Source organism: Bufo gargarizans, chromosome 11 (genome assembly GCF_014858855.1).
Source record: "Bufo gargarizans isolate SCDJY-AF-19 chromosome 11, ASM1485885v1, whole genome shotgun sequence".
In the NCBI taxonomy this organism is placed as follows: domain Eukaryota; kingdom Metazoa; phylum Chordata; class Amphibia; order Anura; family Bufonidae; genus Bufo; species Bufo gargarizans.
Window position 1 is genome coordinate 73,370,121 of NC_058090.1, and position 24,122 is coordinate 73,394,242.

The window sequence follows — 24,122 nt, forward strand, 5'->3', positions numbered from 1 at the left end:
ATGTTTGAAGGTTGGTTGTGAGACGAAAATAAATATGTTTGGACTGGAGAAATTGTTTGTGAGATAGGTTACAAAAAAAGCAACTTTTGGACTTAGTTTTTAAAAATTATATATTGCTAGTTGTGTTTCTTGGCCTCCACAATTAATTATATTTGTATAGCACAAAGAATACTTCCATTCATCTCTCATCACCAAGCTGCATCTTTCTGGAGAACACAGAACCCCCATCAGATAACAGCATTGGTTGGTCTGAACCCATGGCCTCACAACTGAAAGACACCCGTGCTGACCACTGAGCCACCACTTAGCTCAGTACTAGCAAGTCCAAGGAGGTGAACGATGACATGAACGGGACGGGGGGCCTTCTGGTGATGAGTGATTACATGAATGGCAGGAGGGCCTTCTGGTGATGAGATGTCTATGTAGTTCTAGGGATTCTCATTGTTTCTAAGCCTAGTACCCCTTGGTCACATACATCACCCAAGTACCCCAAGGCACACTGTCAGAAATGTCCCTATTAAAAGCATGGCAGCACCGGTTACACGGAGTGCAGGGTTCATCACAGGAGACAAATGGTCAATGTCTATTACCAGATGCAATAAACAGTAAGTGAACCCTCTGGAAGGATCATCTCACCAGCCCAAACCAGTGATGTAGCAGGGGCTTATTCCCCCTCACCCCAATGAGAACATGTGCACACTTGGGCAGACTGAGGATGCAGGTGTACATGACAGATGGGAGTAAGAGCTGAAGTAAGCATAGTTGTGAGGGAAAAGTGACCTCTCCACCACTATGTCACTTTGCATGCTCTTCAGGGTCTGTGGAAAGCAGGTCTAATTGTGGCCATTAATAGCCGGTATCTTCTGTGACTGGGAACGAATAGGACCTGGATGGTTGGATAATGTGCAGCATCTCGGAAGGTTTTATTATTCTTTGTACTTGTATAAGTCATTCATCATCCAGTAGCTGCACCAAGAGAAACCTCAAGTTTTATCCGCTTTTCCAGATTCTCTCTGTAGGAGATGACAATCCTCCAGACACACACACACACACACACACACACACACACACACACACACTGTAAGTTACAGGAATATCTATAGTCATCTCCATATAAAAGTATGAGGAGCAGAAGAAGAAGCTGGATGAAGAACTGCTTATTCCTCAAGATGAGTTGCCATATAGTGTACACCCAGATAATGCAAGCTACAGGGTGCTCTCATATTGTGCAAGCCACAGTGTACCCCCATATAGTGCAAGTGTACCCCAAATTGTGCAAGCTACATTGTGCCCCCATATAGCGCAAGCCACAGTGTACCCTAATATGTACAGTGTAGGGGGAGAAGATTGCCTGCTTAAGTTAACCCTTTCCCTAGGCCAGGGATCAGAAACCTCCGGTAGTTTAGGCATGCATGGGATAGGCATAAGGCCATCCTTCATATAAGATAGGGCCAGGGGCTATTCATAGTATTCAGTATATTGGGCAGACTAGATGGGCCAAATGGTTCTTATCTGCCGACACATTCTATGTTTCTATGTTTCACTCCAGCTGTTGTGAAACTATGACTCCAGCATGCTCCATTCACTCCTATTGGAGTTCTGAGAACAGCCAAGGAGGTGTGCATGCTGGGAGTCGTAGTTTCACCACAGCTGGAGTGCCGGAGGTTGCTGATCTGCCTTTAGTCTCTAACTGCCCTTCCTGTAAGCTCCCCCCTCCTTTCCCTCTCTCCTTGCTCTCAGACTCACCAGAGACAGGAGCTAAAGAGACATTCACTCCACTGAGAGCTGTGTTATATAATGTTCATATTGTTAGTATAGTGTTTAGAACTGTATCCTGAACTAGATATATATGTTTACTTACAGTTCCACCAAATACAAGTTCAATTGCAACCATACAATTGCAAAGTAAAATTGCAAGCATACAATTGCAAACTAAAAATAGTTCTACTGATCTGTATGCAATTTGTATGGATTGCTATTTGTATGATATCAGTCAAATCTTAGATATACCGCTAAGAGAGATCATAAAGTGCATAAATAACTTAAAGTAACAGTACCGATACTCAAGAGAGAAATATATCCACCATTTAATGTTAAATGACAAGATTGAACAGTTGAACCACCATCTTATGCATACCGCCATTTTGTGATATCTTTTCAACATGTGTTTTGTACATGGACTATCTACTGCGGAGGCGGCAGAGTTATATATGAAGAAAAGTTGAAGTTAATAAATAAGTTATTTCAAGCATTTGGTGTGCCCTTTAAACCTACTGTTTCCATAGAACGGCGCTAGAGGAATTACAGAGTAATAGTCTAGTTAGACTAAAAAGTCAGAGATACCAAAATTCTTCTAATGCCACAGCGCAAAAGGCACTTAATAGTGCTGTGCCCTCCACATCTCCTTGGGCTTTTAAAAAGTTAGCAACCCTAGGTGCAAGTGAAATCAAAGCTGACGGTGAAAACCCTGGTCCCATAGAAAGTCTTACGTGACTGGACTCCGACCTAAGACCACACGGCTACATATTTCAATAAATTAACATTTTTTTTAAACTCGTTTTATTGGAGAATAAACAAATAAGGTATAGCAATGTTACATACATCATACATCGTTTACAGTGAATAAAGCCTTGATCAAGTACATTAACATCTGTGCATACATGGTGTTATACATTATTGTAGCTTCATTATGACAGATTGCATATGTCTGGATTGGAAAACTGTCAAGGGTGATATGTACCACGCTCCCCACACCTTCCAAAACTTCTGCAGGCCCCCCTGTTTTTGAACACCACATTTTGATAGGGGACATTTTGGTTAACCAAAGATCTCTGATTCACAGTAAGTAGCCGGTCTGCCATCCATCTAATTGCAATAGCTTTCCTTGCCAGGAACAATGTCTCTTTTAAAAATATTCTATTATGGTGAGTCCATATATCTTCCTCCAGAATTCCTAGCAAACATGCTTTAGGGAACCGGACTAGAAAGCACAGTAGATAGCATATTAGTGACCTCCTGCCAATAGGACTTGTTGTAGTTACAGTCCCAGATCATATGTCAGAAGTAATTTGTCTGTGCGCATCTGTGGCACCTAGTGTGCGATAGTTCACCCATCTTGTATAGTCTAGTGGGGGTCAGGTAACATCTATGTAGAATAAATAATTGTATTAGCCTGTTGTTGGTAGAGGGTGAGACATATAGTGGAGATTCTAATGCTTCCTGCCATTCCTCCGCAGTTAAAAGAGACATTTTCCCGCCATTTAGATTCAACCTTTAGCTGATTTAAAGCCATGTGGTTTCTCAATAAATGGGTATATAGAATAGATATAATACCCTTTGGTCCTTGTGTGGTGAAAACTCCTAACAGGGGGTACCTAGAAATAGCCCGTCTACCATCTCAAAACTGTGCGTGAAGAGCGTGGCGCACCTGTAGATATCTATAGAAGTGAATGCGTGGGAGTCCAGATTTTCCCTGTATTTGTGTGAATAAACATACGGTAGGATCCAATTTTCATAAAAATCTTTTAGCGTGAGCATTCTATACTCCTTCCAAATTTCCGCCCCCTCGTGGTTTTGTAAGTGCGGAAATATTGGGTTGTCCCATAAAGGAATGGCATCCGCCAAATCCTTGTACTGGTGAAGCTTCGCTGCATTCCACACCTGATGTGCCAGCCTATGTATGGGGAGGGCACGTCCAGTTTTTATTTTATCTTTTTTACGGTGGGTTAGGTCATGTGGTATTTTATAGAGCAGGTTGTTACGGACGTTTTTGAAACAAACAAAAAAGTTCTAGTCTCTCCATATTCTGAGAGCCATAGTTTATTTTTATTTTTTGGGCGACTGTCTTAGGTAGGGGCTCGTTTTTTGCGGGATGAGGTGACGGTTAGATTGGTACTACTTTGGCAGTCATACACCTTTTATTTTTAACTTTATTTGTTTTTACTTCTTTTTTCACTTTATTTTTTGATGTCCACGGGGGTGATCTTTTTTTAACCTTCTGTGGAATTGAAAGGGTATTTAAACCGTACAGAGGGGGCGATCACAGGAAAAAGTTATTGGCAAGAGAAAACTTTGGGATTTTCATGCTTGAGACTAGATTTCTAACAGGTTTAAATAGAAGACAGGATGTTATTTATTATTATTGATGTTGGAAATTATACATATATTAATTTACCATCTTTATTTCTAGTATCTTTTCAATGGTGTTGACATTGCATCCTGTGTGTGTCTTAACAGTGTATGTATAGTAAAATACCGCAGACCACCATGTCACTTCTATTAGTCCTGGTGTTCGGGAGACAGATCATGTGAACACTGGTATGTCTGTGAGTCGCATCAAGTAAAAGATAAAATAGAAACTCAAATAGCAGTTTGTGTGATTTGTTATTTACACTGTGTGCAATGTGCGGCCTCCTCCAGTGTGATAACCAGTATTATACTGCTGACAACATACATGACCTTCAGGAGACTCTGCTACATCCCATAGGCCTGGATTTGGACTTATTATGAAGGGATTTAGTTACTGGACATATAATTAGCTGTAGAAGAACATTTCTAGTATCATCTTTATTATAATATTAGACATTTTCTTATCTTCTGTAGATCAGTGATATTACCCATAAAGCACCAGGAGATGCTCCTAATACCAGACCTCTGAAGACGTCTTCACCACCAAAGTCCTGTTATCTGCTCATCACTGAGAAAAAATCTGGCTTCTTCTCTGTTCAGTAAAATATAATCATATTTGGTTTCAGATTTTTCAGTTTTCTTAGGGCTTTCTTCTCCTCTTTAGATAATCCATTGCCCGTCATACTAGAAGAGAAAACAGCACCCTCAGCATTAGTGAGGTTGTATTGTGAGGTTTCCTCCTGACATCAGACCAGTCAGTGAATTGATCTCCTGAACATGGGATGTCTACAATCTTGTGTGTTTTGTAAATCTTCCCTTTGGTTTAGTGCTCTCAAGAGAAACTAAATCAGAGTCTTGCAGGTTTGATACCTTTTAATGGCCAACAAAAATAGAAGTAATGATGTTACATAGTGAGCTTTCGAGACATCACCAGTCCCTTCAACAGGCATACTACAATATATGAAGAAACAGCAATATATATACACAATAAGAACATAGACATGGGGGAATGAATGGACATAGTTGAGGCACCAGGTCTCTGAGATAACATGAATTTAGAGACCATAAAACTTTCACACTCCTTATCTGTCAGATAATTAAGGACTCATTAGCAAGATCTTTCATATTCTGTTGTTTTTCAAATGTCCATTCATTCCCCCATGTCTCTGTTCTTATTGTTTCTTCATACATCCTTGTAGGACGCCTGATGGAGGGACTGGTGATGTCTGGAAAGCTCGCTATGTAACATCACTGAATCATCATTTGCCGGCAGCAGATCATGATTACAAAGCACAATCTGCCACCGACCAATGAGTTTTAATTCTGTTGAAAGATTCCAATTACCCGGTGACCGGGCGTTTACTAGTTTATGTGGTAATTAGCGGCAGTATTAAGCCTCATTCATACGTCTGTGTCCGTTCTCAAATCCGTGAAAAGGTGGTTTATAGTGTTGAGCGAGCATGCTCGGTCAAATACCAGCTCGGCTCGAGCATCGCTATGCTCGGCACATGGCGGTACTCAGCCGAGTACCGCATGCGCTTGAGCGCAATGCTCAAGTCTCCTTCCCGCACATTTCGCGGCTGCTAAGCAGCCAATAAATGTGCAGGTAAGTACTGCCCTCACTGTAATACCAGTAGCCATGTTGGCTATTGGCATTACAGTGATTGGATGGCCAGAACGTATCATCGGGTGCTATATAGCACCCGATGACGGGTGTTCGGCTCATTCTAAGTCAGGGAGAGCTGAGGATAGGAAGGGACTGATAGTGTAAGGAGTGTAATTAAATATTATAAATGTACAAAAACGTTTCAGAGACCCAAAAGTCCTTGTAAGGACTATTGTGTGTAACAGCAGCAATATATTTTTGGAGCGCAACCTGTGCTAAATTGCTCAGTGTTAGGGAAAGCTGTGCATAGGAAGGGACAGACATGTAGGGAGTGTAATAGGAAGATTTTTATACAAAAAACTTTTCAGAGACCCAAAAGTCCTTTTAAGGACTATTGTGTGTGACAGCAGCAATATATATTTTTAGCGCATTCTGCGCTAAATACCGTGTAAGGCCCCCTGCACACAAACGTGTGTGACCCATGCCAGTGCTGCGGCACGCAAATTGCGGGCCGCAATGCACGATCGCCGGCCGTAGGTTAGCCGCATCGGATCGCGGACCCATTCACTTGAATGGGTCCGTGATCCGGCCGTTCCGCAAAAAAGATAGGACATGTTCTATCTTTTTGCGGAACGGAAGTACGGGACAAAACCCACGGAAGCACTCCGTAGTGCTTCCGTTCCGTACCATTCCACATCTCCGGATTTGCGGACCCATTCAAGTGACTACAATAGTGAGGGGACAAGACCACCGGCTCCCTGCACTTAATATGGAGGGAGTCAGAGTCACCTAGGATCAAGCCAACAGGAAAACATAAATTGGAAAGGAAAAGACTTAACTGAGGACCCAGCAGTTGCAACATCTAGCAGTGAGCACAATTTAGGAAGTTATATAAACTGCAAAGTGATGCAGTATGGGAGGGGATATAAAGGGATGCAATCAGTGCAACTAGATAACAGCTGAGAGAGGGAAACAAGATAACAAAACGAAACCAAAACAAAAGAACCTCAAGCAAGAGGTACTGAAGAACGTCTGTCAGAGCTTCTCAGAGATCTGGCGGTGACAGACGCTTTGCATGTGGAAGAGGTGGAAATGGGGGGGAAGAGATTACACAGGGTGATAGACAGACCATCCTCAGTTCGTCTTCTCAGCGCGAATTGGACGATGAAGAGGAGGAGGAGAAGCAGGAGACGGTTGCCTCCGCTACAGAGGGTAGTACCCATGTATCTGTTCAGCGTGGGTGGGCAGAAGAGGAGGAAGAGGATGAAGAGATTGAGAGTGATCCTCCTGATGACGACAGCAGGCTGCCTTTCCTGCGACCTGCGCGTTACACGCATTTTAGACAACACGAATTACTGGTTGTTTGCCCTTCTGGACCCCCGCTACAAAGAGAACGTCTCATATCTCATTCCTCTGGTAGAGAGGACTAGCAAAACCAGAAGATCCTTGTTAAAAAATTTCTCCAAAAATGTCCTGGTGGCAGAGTCCGTAGCTCCTTGGGCAACCGAGGAGGGGAGAAGAGGGGAGCACACAGCAGTTCCAACAGAAGCAGGGCAACACTCTCCAAAGCCTGGGACAGTTTCATGACACCCCGCCAGCACCCTCACCCTGATGCACGGCCTACTGTCACAAGGAGAGAAAAATTTTGGAAGATGGTGAAGGAGTACATAGCAGACCATGTCAGCATCCTTAATGATCCTTCAGTGCCTTACAACTACTGGGTGTCCAAGCTGGACACGTGGCACAAACTGTCGCTCTACGCTTTGGAGGTTCTGGCCTGCCCTGCCGCCAGCATTTTGTCTGAGTGGGTATTTAGTGCTGTTGGTGGCATTATAACAGATAAGCGTATCCGCCTGTCAACTAAAAATGCTGACAGGTTGACTCTTATAAAAATGAACAAGGCCTGGATTGACCATGACTTCTCAACTCCATCAGAGGACAGCGGCTGAACATAAAGGCAATTTAAATGTGTTGTTTTTAATGATGTACTGAATACACTGTATTCTCATGCACCCCTTCCACCACAAACAAGGGTATATGGTTGAATCTTCCTTTTCTCATCCTCCTCCTCCTCTTCCATCATATCAACATGCTTATTCATCACATATAATGCCCTCACATATATGCCCTTCAAATATAATGTTTTGTATGGTCAGCTCACCTGCAGGCCCTCGCATATAATTTTTTAGAGGGTCAGCTCAGCTGCAGGCCCTCGCATATAATTTTTTTAGAGGGTCAGCTCACTAGAAGGCCTTCCACCTACAATGTTTTACTGGGTCAGCTCACCAGCAGGCCCTCGCATATAATCTTTTATAGGGTCAGCTCACCAGTAGGACCGCACCTCAAATCTTTTACAGGGTCAGCTCCCCAGCAGGCCTACACATAAAATCTTTTACAGGGTCAGCTCACCAGCAGGCCCGCACCTAAAATCTTTTACAGGGTCAGCTCACCAGCAGGCCCACACCTCAATTTTTTTACAGGGTCAGCTCACCTGAAGGCCCTCGCATTTAATTTTTTATAGGGTCAGCTCACCAGCAGGCCTTCACCTACAATCGTTTACTGGGTCAGCTCACCAGCAGGCTGTCACGATCAGTGTGGGGGGAAAACTCCACACTAAACACAGGAGGGAAGGGGAACAGTAAGTGGGCCTGGAAACTAGGGAAGGAACAGGTCACCTCCTAAACAACCCTAATCCGGGCCCTAACTACCTATCAATATGAATAGACCTTGAAGGTAGGAATATTCATGCTGGATACTTAGGCCCTTATATCCCTATAAGGCCCTGGAATGATGTTAGGACCAGAGACAACCCATTCCTCCCTAGATGGACGAATGGAAGTCTCTGTCTCAGGCCCAGATACAAACAACAGGGAATATAACAAACACAAAACAATAAGAAAGGACAAGACTTAGCTGAAAGTAGAAAACTGGCAACTCCAGAAGCACCACAGAGTGCAACTGACGAGCTAGTTAGAAGGCAGGAAGAAAATCTATAAACCGCACCTCCAAGAGTGAGAAGCGGCTACTTATGGGAAAGGTAAATTACCAAGAAGCAACACCTGAAGCAAGAGGTGTGGCATTCACCAAAACACAGACACAATAAGATCCAAAGGGAACTTATCAATTTAACCCACAAGATGCCAGTCTCTCCGATCTCCTGGTACCTGCCATGGGAACGTCCGTGACACAGGCCCGCACATAAAATCTTTTACAGGGTCAGCTCACCAGCAGGCCTGCACCTCAAAGCTTTTACAGGTTCAGCTCACCAGCAGGCCCTCACATATAATTTTTTAGAGGGTCTGCTCACCAGCAGTCCCTCGCATATAATGTTTTACAGGGTCAGCTCACCTGCAGGACCGCACCAAATTATACCTAATAGGTAATTTGCACGCATGCTGCCTTGCTTGGATGTGGTAGCCGTTTCTCAGGCTCCCTCAACGGAATCAAACACTGATTCCCCGTTACCCGTAGTTACATTGGTTTGCGCTGACAATAACATTTAAAGTTGATAGGCCAGACATCCGAATGGATCGTCGCCATCACGGGGATGTGCGATCAGCCCCAGGTTAACTAGAGTCACCAAAGTGGCAGCAGGCCCTCACCCATAATGTTTTAGATGGTCAGATCAGCAGGCCCTTGATCCAATAGTTTTTGGGGGTCACCAGCACGCCATCAATTATAATTTTTCAAGGTTGCGTATGAGGCCCTCCTTTAGGTGTAACAAAGGGTGCATTGGAGTGCCGGTTCCTTGTAATTTTTGGCAGCCCTTTCAGTTAGTGCATAGGCTTTATGAGTGTAAGAGTCCCACTACCTGAACAATTGTACCACAATGTGAACCAGGCCCCCCACACAGGACAAAAGGGTTTCCGCCTAATCCCCTGACCAAGTTTTCACCCCTAGGGGATAATCCCAACTGGGCTCCCTCTTGCACTGGGCCCCATAGCAGTCGCATGGTCTGCCACTATGGTAGTTAAACCCCTGGAGATTAGTTTGGTGAACACCTCTCCTCTCCATTCCTCTCATCCTTCATTCCCCTCCTGGCCTGGGTTTTCTCATCCTTATTTCACCTAGTGCTTGCACCCCTCTTTGCCCCCTCCACCTCCTTACCTCCCGGGCCTGCCGGTACCATTTCCCAGCAATTGCATCCCCTCCTGGGCTGGCCGCCGCTTCTCACTACTGGGCATCGAGTATGCCCATCCAAGGCCTCCTTGGTCCAGGGTTTGGGTATCTCTCAGCCATTCTTTCTGCCCACCGTTCTGACCAGAAGTTCTTCCGGTTGGCTTGCTACTACTAGGCCACAACTTCCATGCTGGTGTATGGGGGGGAGGGGACCGTCCCCCAGGCATGAAATCTTCTTACCCAGACATTCCCCTCCTCCTGGATCCTGCTGACCTCTGCTCCTGGTCACCAATAATTTATAAAAATAAATAAATAAATGTACCCCTTCCTTGTCTAGGGTTTAACTCCATAAATATATAATTCAAAATTTAAATTTGACCCCTTCCTGCCTTTTCACCCAGTTGAGGCTAGGGCTTCAGATTTCACTTAATATTTCACATATAATTATGAAAAAAAAACAGTTAACCGTGGTGCTATCCAGCGCTGAACATAGTGAGTACTACAGATTTAACCCCTTCTACAGGTGATGCATGGCTACCTCCTCACTCCCAGTCACGCACTACCACTGGTTGCTGTACATCCTGTCATATTACCTTCCTTCCACAGGCAGAGTAATCGCACTACCACTGCATACCGTACATCCTGTCACATTACCTCCTTCCGCAAGTAATCGCACTAACAAGTGAAGTACTTGCACCAACATTGGATACTGTGGCTTTCCACAGGTGGAGTATTTGCATTTGGTATTTGGTATCTACTACCACTGGATACTGTGGCTAATACCGCATTAACTCCTTCATTTTTGTGCATTGGTGTTGAGCACCTACATGGCAGTCACTGTCATTGTACTTGAAACCTTCAATAGGTGGAGCATCTGCCCTAGAACAGAATACTGTGGTTACTACCATGCGGGTGTAGTATTGCAGGGACTGTGAGCACTATATTCACTACTAGCTCTTCTCTTTATCAGGTAAAGTATTTTTGCTAGCACTCCACACCATGGCTACTACTGTATGGCCTCCTCCTCAGGTGGAGTATTACGATAGCCCTAGATACTGTGGCAACTACTGTATGGCCTCTTTCTCAGGTGCAATTTTGCACTAGCCCTTGCTATTGTGCCTACCACTATATGACCTCCGTTCCAGGTGGAGTATTTGCGTTAGTACAACATACCATGGCTTCCACTGTACGGCCTCCTCCTCTGATGGAGTATTGTGCTAGCACTAGATACTATGGCTTCTTCTGTGTGGTATCCTCCTCATGGAGTACTGCACTAGCACCAGATGCTGTGGCTACTCCTGTATGGCCCCATTCTCGGGTGTAGAATTTGCCGTAGCCCTAAATAATTTGTCTACTACTGTGTGGTTCCCTTCTCAGGTTCAGTGCTTACGTTCACCCTGCAAGCCATGTGGCTTCCACGTTGTTTCCTTCCTCACATGATGCATTTGCACTGGGTATTGGTTCTGTGCTTTCTACCACATTGTCTTCTATTCCACACCATGTTTTGGCCCTGGCTTTGTATGCTGTAGCTTCTACTACATTCCCCCTTCTATAGGTAGAACCTTCACACTGGTCCTAGGTATGGTCATTGAATCTACATTTCCTTCTCAGGTGGATCTCCTGCTCATTTTGCCTACGCTGTAGCTCTGACGGGAGTAGTCTTTATGATGAGCTTACCATCGTAGCCGACATGTCCATTCATTCCTAATGGCACTGGCATTGGTGACATTACTTCCATCATCAAACCAGGTATTTGCAATAGCATAGAAAGCTATAGCTGGCAGTTCTCTGGATTATGCAAAAATCTCACATTACTGGAGCTGTTCCCGATCATTGTTGCAGTTGAGATATGGGGAGATAGGTTGGCCAATCGGCATGTCTGTTTTTGGATGGACAATCTAGGTGTGGTTTGCTGTATCAATAGTTTGTCCTCCATTTCCCCCCCGTTCTTGCGTTGCTGCGGCACTTGGTGTTGCGGTGCCTTGAGTGCAATATCTATTTTAGGACTCGTTATGTCCCGGGGGTGGATAACAAAGTCGCTGATGCCCTTTCCCGTTTTCTTTGGCAGGATTTTCGTCCCTTCTTCCAGAGGCGGATCAGAATGTCATGAAATGCCCACGGCACCTGTGGCGGCTGGTGGACATCAGTTGATGTTGTTAATTAGCTCTTCTGTTTCTCCTGCTACCTGGCAAGTGCATGGTAAGGCCTGGGCTGAATGGTGGGGGATAGTGGGCTCAAGGGACGTCTGTTCCCGGAATTATATGAGTTTAGAGGTCACGATCGAGTGGTTGCTGAGGCTGAGCTCCATGTGCATTTCCGCGACGGTCGCGGAAGGCCGGCTCTCGGGTATTGCTTTTCATTTCCGGTTACGCGGCTGGCCAGATGTCACCAAGCACTTTATCCTGCAGCAGGCATTGCGGGGGTGGCGTAAGGAGTAAGTTATTTGGGAAAGCCGACGTCCTGTCTCTTCCAGCCTCCTATGTAGATTGATTATTAGTTTGCAATTTTGGTGGTTCATGCTGGGGGCAATGACCTATGTTGCCTGCGATTGGCAGAGCTCATGACCCTTATGCAGTCCGACATAGAGCGATTCCCTTCCTTTTTTAAGGAGGTGATATTGGTCTGGTCTGAAATTATTCCTCGGGTAGTATGGCAGGGCACCCGGGACGGGGAGGCGGTTGAGAAATGTTGGCGCACAGTGAACGCCCGTATATCCCGTTTTGTAAGATCCCTGGGGGGCATAGTGGTTCGCCACCAGCAGCTGAAGGGTAATAACCGATCTTTGATAAGGCCTGACAATGTTCACCTTTCCAATATCGGGCTAGAAATATTTATTTCTGCCCTTTAGGATGGGGTTGAACAGGCCCTGTATGGACAAATTCGCAGCAGCATGAAATAACTTTGGCCTCATCATCAACGTGAAGAAAACCGAAGTGATGTACCAGTCAGCTCCGAAAGCCCAATATCAAGAACCTACCATCACAGTGAAAGGACAGAAGCTGCATGCAGTGGACCAATATACGTATCTTGGCAGTACCCTCTCCCATGCATTGACAATTGACATCGGGGTCAACTGCAAAATTGCAAAGGCAAGTTCTGCATTTCGGCAGACTGCGGACCATTGCGTTCGACCGCCGTGGAATAAGCTTTGCTACAAAGCTTAAAGTCTACCAGGCGGTAGTATTAACTACCCTGATGTATGCTAGTAAGACCTGGACAGTATACAGAAGACATGCTAGACAGCTGAACCACTTTCACTTCACTTGCCTCTGTAGAATCATGAGGATCCAGTGGCAGGATAAGTTGCCAGATATAGAGGTCCTCTTCAGAGCAGGCTTACCTTCAGTTTACACCTTATTGAGGAAAGCTCAGATGCTCTGGGCAGGCCATGTTGTAAGGATGCCAGACCATTGCATCCCTACACAGATCTTCTATGGTGAGCTATCCAAGGGTAAACGATCGCACAGGGGACAAAAGAAGCGATACAAAGATACACTGAAAGCCTCTCTCAAGTCCCTGGATATCAAAATCACCTTGTGGGAATCTCTTGCCCATATACAGTTGCAAGAAAAAGTATGTGAACCCTTTGGAATGATATGGATTTCTGCACAAATTGGTCATAAAATGTGATCTGATCTTCATCTAAGTCACAACAATAGACAATCACAGTCTGCCTAAACTAATAACACACAAAGAATGAAATGTTACCATGTTTTTATTGAACACGCCATGTAAACATTCATAGTGCAAGTGGAAAAGGTTTGTGAACCCTTAGATTTAATAACTGGTTGAACCTCCTTTGGCAGCAATAACTTTAACCAAAACGTTTCCTGTAATTGCAGATGAGACATGCACAACGGTCAGGGGTAATTCTTGACCATTCCTATTTACAGAACTGTTTCAGTTCAGCAATATTCTTGGGATGTTTGGTGTGAATCGCTTTCTTGAGGTCATGCCACAGCATCTCAATCGGGTTGAGGTCAGGACTCTGACTGGGCCACTCCAGAAGGCATGTTTTCTTCTGTTTAAGCCATTCTGTTGTTGATTTACTTCTATGCTTTGGGTCGTTGTCCTGTTGCAACACCCATCTTCTGTTGAGCTTCAGCTGGTGGACAGATGGCCTTAAGTTCTCCTGCAAAATGTCTTGATAAACTTGGGAATTCATTTTTCCTTCGATGATAGCAATCAGTCCAGGCCCTGACGCAGCAAAGCAGCCTCAAACCATGATGCCCCCAACACCATACTTCACAGTTAGGATGAAGTTTTGATGTTGGTGTGCTGTGCCTCTTTTTCTCCACACATAGTGTTGGGTGTTTCTTCCAAACAACTCAACTTTGGTTTCATCTGTCCACACAATATTTTGCCAGTACTGCTGTGGAACATCCAGGTGCTCTTGTGCAAACTGTAAACGTGCAGCAATGTTTTTTTTGGACAGCAGTGGCTTCCTCTGTGGTATCCTACCATGAAATCCATTCTTGCTTAGTGTTTTACGTATTGTAGATTCGCTAACAGGGATGTTAGCATATGCCAGAGACTTTTGTAAGTCTTTAGCTGACACTCTAGGATTCTTCTTCACCTCACTGAGCAGTCTGCGCTGTGCTTTTGCAGTCATCTTTACAGGACGGCCACTCCAAGGGAGAGTAGCAGCAGTGCTGAACTTTCTCCATTTATAGACAATTTATGCAAGTCAACAATTCTTAATAGTAGGTCTTCTGAGAGCTCTTTTGTGCGAGGCATCATTCACATCAGGCAATGCTTCTTGTGAAAAGCAAACCCATACCTGGTGTGTGTTTTTTATAGGGCAGGGCAGCTGTAACCAACACCTCCAATCTCATCTTATTGAATGGACTCCAGTTGGCTGACACCTCACTCCAATTAGCTCTTGGAGATGTCATTAGTCTAGGGGTTCACATACCTTTTCCACCTACACTGTGAATGTTTACGTGGTGTGTTCAATAAAAACATGGTACCATTTAATTCTTTGTGTGTTATTAGTTTAAGCAGACTGTGATTGTCTATTGTTGTGACTTAGATGAAGATCAGATCACATTTTATGACCAATTTGTGCAGAAATCCATATAATTCCAAAGGGTTCACATACTTTTTCTTGCAACTGTACATGGCGTTCCCTGATCCATCAGGGTTGCCAGACATACAAATCCAGAAGGACAACCCTAGCACAGGAGAAACGTACACTTCGTAAACACAAAGCTGCAAATACAAATGCCGAAACAACAACAAAAACATGAATATATGTCTGTTCAGTATGCAACAAAACATTTAATGCCAATATAGGCCTTATTAGCCATCTAAGAAAACATTGCTAATCACCGAAGATCTGTCTATCAGATGTCGAGGTCCTCATCGAAAACGATAGACAAACAACAACATTTGAATACAGCGGAGAGGTGATGGAAGCAAATGGCGTATTTGCCCGCTGGCATACCACTCTGTTGATTACAGTGTCCTAAGGTTTTGCTGCTTTAATAAAGAAGTTGTGGCCGATCACCACCCAGCAATAAAAGTTAAACGGTTGTCTGTGTTTTTGTTATTGAAAGCTAAGGTTGGGTATTGGAGGGGCCAGGTGGGAGTAATAGATCGACCCCTTCCCCTTTGCTTTATTACCAACAGTTTGGGAAGCACCCGATGGCTTAGGGAGGGTGAGCAGGGACTGGTGGTCCCCTTCCCCATTTCTCCGGTCTGAAAGGTTTTTGTCCTGGCCCTGTTTTTGTCCGGTGAGGGGTTAATTGCAAAGGGGTCCTCCTTTCAGTATCAACGAGGGCAGTGCAGGAACCTTGGCAGGGCATATATATCCCTGCCCCACCTCTTTCACTTCCTCTTTCAATGGAAGCGTCATGGCCCAGCCTCCCTCCCTTATGGGTTCGACTCTAGACGGAGTGGTTCAGTCTGATATGTTTATTTGATCTGGAGTTGGTCGTGCTATTCTTTAAGGTTTTAGGGTTGCGTGCCCTGGTTGAATTCAAGAAGTCACAGCGAGCGGCATTTAAATACAGTGGACAGGTGATGAAAGCAAATGGCAGACTTGCCCGCTGGGAGTCCAGCGGTCTACATACCGTTCCGTTGATTACGGTGTCTTAAGGTTTTGCCACTTTAATAAACAAGCTGTGGATGATCACCACTCAGCAATAAAAGTTAAACGGTTGTTTTTGTTGTTGGGAGATAAGGTTGGGTATTGGAGGGGCAAGGTGGGAGTAATCGGTCAACCCTTCCCCTCCCCCTTGGCTTTATTACCAACAGTTTGCGTGTAGCAGGCTGTATGTGAGTATAGCAGTCTGTGTGTATAGCAGAGCTGTATGTGTGTATGGCAGTGTTGAGCGTGTATAGCATAGCTGTGTGTGTACCAGAACTGTGTGTGTACCAGAACTGTGTGTGTCGCACACAAATACTTAAAAATAACCTAGCAGAAGAAGAACAATGGCCGGACACCACAGAGCAGTGACAGGAATAGAGTTAAACCGAGTATCGAAGTATCGATATCCAATATATACTTTTAGACCCGGATTGACACAACACTGGGTCTTACTATTTAACGATACTAGGCTGCGCTGTTATCTGTTAGAGAACATGACGCACGCTGCTCTCAGCGCGCACCATGTTCTACTCAGCAGCACAGTAGAGAAGGAGGGACTCTCCCTCCCTTTCTCTCCCCTGTGACGCGGTTGCCGCTGCCACCAATGAGATCATTGTGCTGAGGATGAGGGGAGGGGCCACTGAACCACCAATGAATGTAATTAACACATTAATCCAAGTGTAGGCAGCGGGTGCCGGCGGCGCTGTCACATAGCTGGCCCTCTATGACAGGGCATGCGATCCGCAGAACCGCGGCAATTAACTCCTAAGGTGTGGCACCTGAGGGGTTAATTGCAGCGGTTCGGCGGATCGCAGGCCCTCTTATTGAGGCCGGGAATGTGATACTGCCGCTGGCACTCGCTACCTACACTTGAATTAGTGTGTTAATTACATTCATTGGTGGCGCAGTGCACCCCTCCCCTGTATTTTAAATTATAACCATTAGTGATGCAGTGCACTGTCCCCCCAGTATTAGAATCATTGGTGGCGCAGTAGCCACAGCCCCCCCCCCCCCTCATTGTTATATTCATTGGTGGCAGTGGTCACAGGATCCCCTACCCTCCATTTCATCGGTGGCAGTTCCGATTGGAGCCCCAGCAGTGTAATCGCGCTGCTCCCATAGATTACCATGGCAGCCAGGACGCTACTGAAGCCCTCCATGGTAAGCTCCCTGCTGCCGTGTGCACAAAGCCCAGGGCAGCAGGGAAAGTGTAAGATCCTATTCACTCTAATAGATCTCTATCAGGGTGAATAGGACCAGGGTTCTAGCCCCAAGGGGGCTAATAGTTATTAAATAAAAAGGAAAAAAAAAAAAAAGGAAAAAACAAACACCAAAATATTAAGTTTAAATTCCCAATTTTACATATAAAATATATAAACAAAAAAATAAACATTACATATTGCCACGCCCAAAAAAGTGCAAACTATTAAAAAATATCTCCTATACAGTAAACGCCGTAACAGAAAAAAATATTAAAACCGCACGATTTGCCATTTTTTTTTACCTTTTACCCCCCAAAAAAATCGGACTGTTCTATTATGGGCCGGACATTCCATAAAATGCTGAATGCACGCAGATTTTTGGGTGTTTTATTTTTCTTGCATGGTATTGAATGGTATAGAGTATCGCAATACTTTTTTATGGTATCGAAATAAAATCAAAATTTTGGTATCGTGACAACACTAGTCAGCAGGTTATCTCATAGACATAACAATGGTGCAGCATAAAATAGAATAAAATCCATGTATAACTTGTGTCCCACATGTCTCAGTCCTGTACACATCTCTTATACTCACTGTAATTCCCCTATCCCGCAGGTCGGACTGGGCAGAGCCTCCATCAAGTCACTGAAGTGAGGACCAGACAGTCGGTTACCAGACAGGTCGAGTATCTTCAGGGACTGGTTATTCCTTATTACAGATGCCAACTGGATGCAGGAAGTGTCTGTTAGATCATTATCAGCCAACCTGTAAGAATAAGAAGATGAGATGTGGGTGAGGCGTCCACAGAGCGTTAGTATAAAATCTGTAGATTGTGACTGTGGAGAGAAAATGTCCCCGGCTGTTAGTAAAATCCATAAATGTCATCACTGGAAGCCGCCTCTTGTGTGTGGTGGATGTCAGGAATGGCGGCAGCTATATGAGATGTCTATGTCCTAGAAACCCAGAACCCCTGAGTAATGTCCTCTCTTTATGGCATGTTCACATGTGGCTAGAGTTGCCAACCGGCCGGTAACTCACCAGCCAAGCTGGTAATTTAGTGCCCTTGCCGATGCCAGTAATTTTTTTCTACCGCCAATAGTAATTGCCAGTATTTTCCTATATGGACTGTTACTAATGAATGCTTCTATTGTGGAGCACTTATAAGTACATTCTTTAACTCCCGCCCCTCCCCCACGTGTGTAAAAAAAAAATAACTTGCCTCATCAAATGGAGGAGGCGAGTTCTTTTTTTTTTTTTGCGCAAGCAGAGGGGGGGGGGGGGCATTAGTAATTCTGGGGGGGCTTCTGGAGGGGGCACTAATCAGGGCATTAATACTGGGGAGCACTAATGAAGGCATTACTAATACTGGGGGCACTAATGGGGGCATCAATTCTGGGAGGTACTAATGGAGGCATTAATATAACTGAGGGCACTAATGGGGGCATTATCAATTCTGGAGGTACAAATGGAGGCATTAATATTATTGGTGGGCACTAATGGGGGCATTACTATTACTGGGGGACACTAATGGGGGCATTATTAATACTGGGAGCCACATAATGACATAGTAACTTAACACCTGTGTTAAGCCATGTGCAGCGACCGGACCACAGGGGCAATATGTGTGAGTTATGGTCGGCAAATGGGGGTAGTAGTAGTTTTACTCACGGTTAGCAATGCTCCCAGGGCTGGCGTGCAGTGAATGGAAGGACAGCACCAGCTCCTTCGGGGAACACTCTGTTGTGCAGGGACTCCCGCCAGATGGTGGTTGAGGTGCATTTGGTGGAATGTTTTTTTATTTGCCGTGGAGGCAGGGTCCCTGGTGTTCGCGATGCCAGCACCGTAAGGTGCAAATAGGTGAAAAGTTGTCACAATAAAGAAACCAGTTCTCTTAACAAATTCCCAGTACTAAAGCTGATCCAAAGGTCATCAATGTTCGCAAAAGTAATTTACAGCAAGGCAGCTTCTACAATGGGTCAGGTTAGTTCCCAAAAGTTGCATAAGGGGTTGTTTTCCCCTATAACAATCAATCCCTTGTTTCTCCAGGCTGGAGAGATGGACTATCTCTGCTGTACTGTATAGTCACATACTTCTATATCCTCTCTAGGAATACTATCTCCTGACAGGTGGCCTTTCTGTCTTTGGTTATGCTGGGAATCTGGTAGCTTACAATCTCTCCACCAGATACAGAGGAGGCTAGAGCCTGATAAACGACAATTACATTCCTCACCAATATTTTCACTCCCTCTCTAGGTTGCCTGAATCTCCTCTAATCTTTCCCTTCTATGGGCTGGTACATGGAGCTAATTCTGGAGTTTTGTTAACTCTCCACAATGGCTGCTGAGGTGCAGCTTTTCCTCAGACATCACACTCTCCTCCGTCTTCTTCTTCTCTGAGAGCAGGGCGGAGTCAGCCCTGGGAGGTTTGCTAGAACCTCCTTCTCCCTGTGCAACCTCATGGGAACTCAGGCACAAGCACATTTTCATGAAACGCAATCACAATATTAAAGAGGTTCTGCAGTTATTTTAAACTGATGATCTATCCTCTGGATAGATCATCAGCATCTGATCGGCGGGGGTTGCCATATTGGAAGGGCACAGAGAGAAGTGAATCCATTTACATCCAAGCGTGGGATCCACAATTTGCGATCACAACTACAGTCAAGTTAACCACTTAAGGACCACAGGTTTATACCCCCCTAGTGACCAGGCCCTTTTTTACAAATCGGCACTCCACAACTTTAGCGGTTAATTGCTCGGTCATGCAACTTACCACCCAAATGAATTTTACCTCCTTTTCTTCTCACTAATAGAGCTTTCATTTGGTGGTATTTCATTGCTGCTGACATTTTTACTTTTTTTGTTATTAATCAAAATTTAACGATTTTTTTGCAAAAAAATGTCATTTTTCACTTTCAGTTGTAAAATTTTGCAAAAAAAACGACATCCATATATAAATTTTTCGCAAAATTTATTGTTCTACATGTCTTTGATTAAAAAAAAATGTTTGGGTAAAAAAAAAATGGTTTGGGTAAAAGTTATAGCGTTTACAAACTATGGTACAAAAATGTGAATTTCCGCTTTTTGAAGCAGCTCTGACTTTCTGAGCACCTGTCATGTTTCCTGAGGTTCTACAATGGCCAAACAGTAGAAAAAACCCACAAATGACCCCATTTTGGAAAGTAGACACCCTGAGGTATTCGCTGATGGGCATAGTGAGTTCATAGAACTTTTTGTTTTTTGTCACAAGTTAGCGGAAAATAATGATTTATTATTATTATTATTTTTTTCTTACAAAGTCTCATATTCCACTAACTTGTGACAAAAAATAAAAACTTCCATGAACTCACTATGCCCATCACGAAATACCTTGGGGTGTCTTCTTTCCAAAATGGGGTCACTTGTGGGGTAGTTATACTGCCCTGGCAATTTAGGGGCCCAAATGTGTGAGAAGAACTTTGCAATCGAAATGTGTAAAAAATGACCGGTGAAATCCGAAAGGTGCACTTTGGAATATGTGCCCCTTTGCCCACCTAGGCTGCAAAAAAGTGTGACACATCTGGTATCGCCGTACTCAGGAGAAGTTGGGGAATGTGTTTTGGGGTGTCATTTTACATATACCCATGCTGGGTGAGAGAAATATATTGGCAAAAGACAACTTTTCCCATTTTTTTATACACAGTTGGCATTTGACCAAGATATTTATATCACCCAGCATGGGTATATGTAAAATGACACCCCAAAACACATTGCCCAACTTCTCCTGAGTACGGCGATACCAGATGTGTGACACTTTTTTGCAGCCTAGGTGGGCAAAGGGGCCCACATTCCAAAGAACACCTTTAGGATTTCACCGGCCATTTTTTACAGATTTTGATTTCAAACTACTTCGCACACATTAGGGCCCCTAAATTGCCAGGGCAGTATAACTACCCCACAAGTGACCCCATTTTGGAAAGAAGACACCCCAAGGTATTCCGTGAGGGGCATGGCGAGTTCCTGGAATTTTTTTTTTTTGTCACAAGTTAGTGGAATATGAGACTTTGTAAGGGAAAAAAATAAATAAAAATAAATCATCATTTTCCGCTAACTTGTGACAAAAAATAAAAAATTCTAGGAACTCGCCATGCCCCTCACGGAATACCTTGGGGTGTCTTCTTTCCAAAATGGGGTCACTTGTGGGGTAGTTATACTGCCCTGGCAATTTAGGGGCCCAAATGTGTGGTAAGTAGTTTGAAATCAAAATGTGTAAAAAAGGACCTGTGAAATCTGAAAGGTGCTCTTTGGAATGTGGGCCCCTTTGCCCACCTAGGCGGCAAAAAAGTGACACACATCTGGTATCGCCGTACTCAGGAGAAGTTGGGGAATGTGTTTTGGGGTGTCATTTTACATATACCCATGCTGGGTGAGAGAAATATCTCGGCAAAAGACAACTTTTCCCATTTTTTTATACAAAGTTGGCATTTGACCAAGATATTTTTCTCACCCAGCATGGGTATATGTAAAATGACACCCCAAAACACATTCCCCAACTTCTCCTGAGTACGGCGATACCACATGTGTGACACTTTTTTGCAGCCTAGATGCGCAAAGCGGCCCAAATTCCTTTTAGGAGGGCATTTTTAGACATTTGGATCCCAGACTTCTTCTCACGCTTTCGGGCCCCTAACATGCCAGGGCAGTATAAATACCCCACATGTGACCCCATTTTGGAAAGAAGACACCCCAAGGTATTCCGTGAGGGGCATGGCGAGTTCCTAGAATTTTTTTTTTGGGCACAAGTTAGCGGAAATTGATTTTTTTTGTATTTTCTCACAAAGTCTCCCTTTCTGCTAACTTGGGACAAAAATTTCAATCTTTCATGGACTCAATATGCCCCTCACGGAATACCTTGGGGTGTCTTCTTTCCAAAATGGGGTCACATGTGGGGTACTTATACTGCCCTGGCATTTTAGGGGCCCTACAGCGTCAGAAGAAGTCTGGAATATAAATGTCTAAAAAATTTACGCATTTGGATTCCGTGAGGGGTATGGTGAGTTCATGTGAGATTTTATTTTTTGACACAAGTTAGTGGAATATGAGACTTTGTAAGAAAAAACAAAAACAAACAAAAAATTTCCGCTAACTTGTGCCCAAAAAAATGTCTACATGGAGCCTTACAGGGGGTGATCAATGACAGGGGGGTGATCAGGGAATCTATATGGGGTGATCACCCCCCTGTCATTGATCACACCCCTGTCATTGATCACCCCCCTGTAAGGCTCCATTCAGACATCCGTATGATTTTTTACGGATCCACGGATACATGGATCGGATCCGCAAAACACATGCGGACGTCTGAATGGAGCCTTACAGGGGGGTGATCAATGACAGAGGGGTGATCACCCATATAGACTCCCTGATCACCTTCGTCATTGATCACCCCCCTGTAAGGCTCCATTCAGACGTCCGTATGATTTTTTACTGATCCACGGATACATGGATCGGATCTGCAAAACACATGCGGACGTCTGAATGGAGCCTTACAGGGGGGTGATCAATGACAGAGGGGTGATCACCCATATAGACTCCCTGATCACCTTCGTCATTGATCACCCCCCTGTAAGGCTCCATTCAGACGTCCGTATGATTTTTTACGGATCCACGGATACATGGATCGGATCCGCAAAACACATGCGGACGTCTGAATGGAGCCTTACAGGGGGGTGATCAATGACAGAGGGGTGATCACCCATATAGACTCCCTGATCACCTTCATCATTGATCACCCCCCTGTAAGGCTCCATTCAGACATCCGTATGATTTTTTACGGATCCACGGATCGGATCCGCAAAACACATGCGGACGTCTGAATGGAGCCTTACAGGGGGGTGATCAATGACAGGGGGTGATCAGGGAGTGTATATGGGGTGATCACCCCCCTGTCACTGATCACCCCCCTGTAAGGCTCCATTCAGACGTCCGTATGTGTTTTGCGGATCCGATCCATGTATCCGTGGATCCGTAAAAATCATACGGACGTCTGAATGGAGCCTTACAGGGGGGTGATCAATGACAGGGGGGTGATCAATGACAGGGGGTGATCAGGAAGTCTATATGGGTGATCACCCCTCTGTCATTGATCACCCCCCTGTAAGGCTCCATTCAGACGTTCGTATGTGTTTTGCGGATCCGATCCATGTATCCGTGGATCCGTAAAAATCATACGGACGTCTGAATGGAGCCTTACAGGGGGGTGATCAATGACGGAGGTGATCAGGGAGTCTATATGGGTGATCACTCCTCTGTAATTGATCATCCCCCCTGTAAGGCTCCATTCAGACGTCCGCATGTGTTTTGCGGATCCGATCCATGTATCAGTGGATCCGTAAAAATCATACGGACGTCTGAATGGAGCCTTACAGGGGGGTGATCAATGACAGGGAAGTGATCAGGAAGTCTATATGCGTGATCACCCCCTTGTCATTGATCACCCCCCTGTAAGGCTCCATTCAGACGTCCGTATGCGTTTTGCGGATCCGATCCATGTATCCGTGGATCCGTAAAAATCATACGGACCTCTGAATGGAGCCTTACAGGGGGGTGATCAATGACAGGGGGGTGATCAATGACAGGGGGGGTGATCAGGGAGTCTATATGGGCTGATCAGTGGTTTATAAAGGGTTAATAAGTGACAGGGGGGGTGTAGTGTAGTGTAGTGGTGTTTGGTGCTACTTTAGTGAGCTGCCTGAGTCCTCTGGTGGTCGATCCTAACAAAAGGGACCACCAGAGGACCAGGTAGCAGGTATATTAGACGCTGTTATCAAAACAGCATCTAATATGCCTGTTAGGGGTTAAAAAAATCACATCTCCAGCCTGCCAGCGAGCGATCGCCGCTGGCAGGCTGGAGATCCACTCGCTTACCTCCCGTTCCTGTGAACGCGCGCGTCTGCGTGCGCGCGTTCACAGGAAATCTCGGCTCACGCGAGATGACGCCT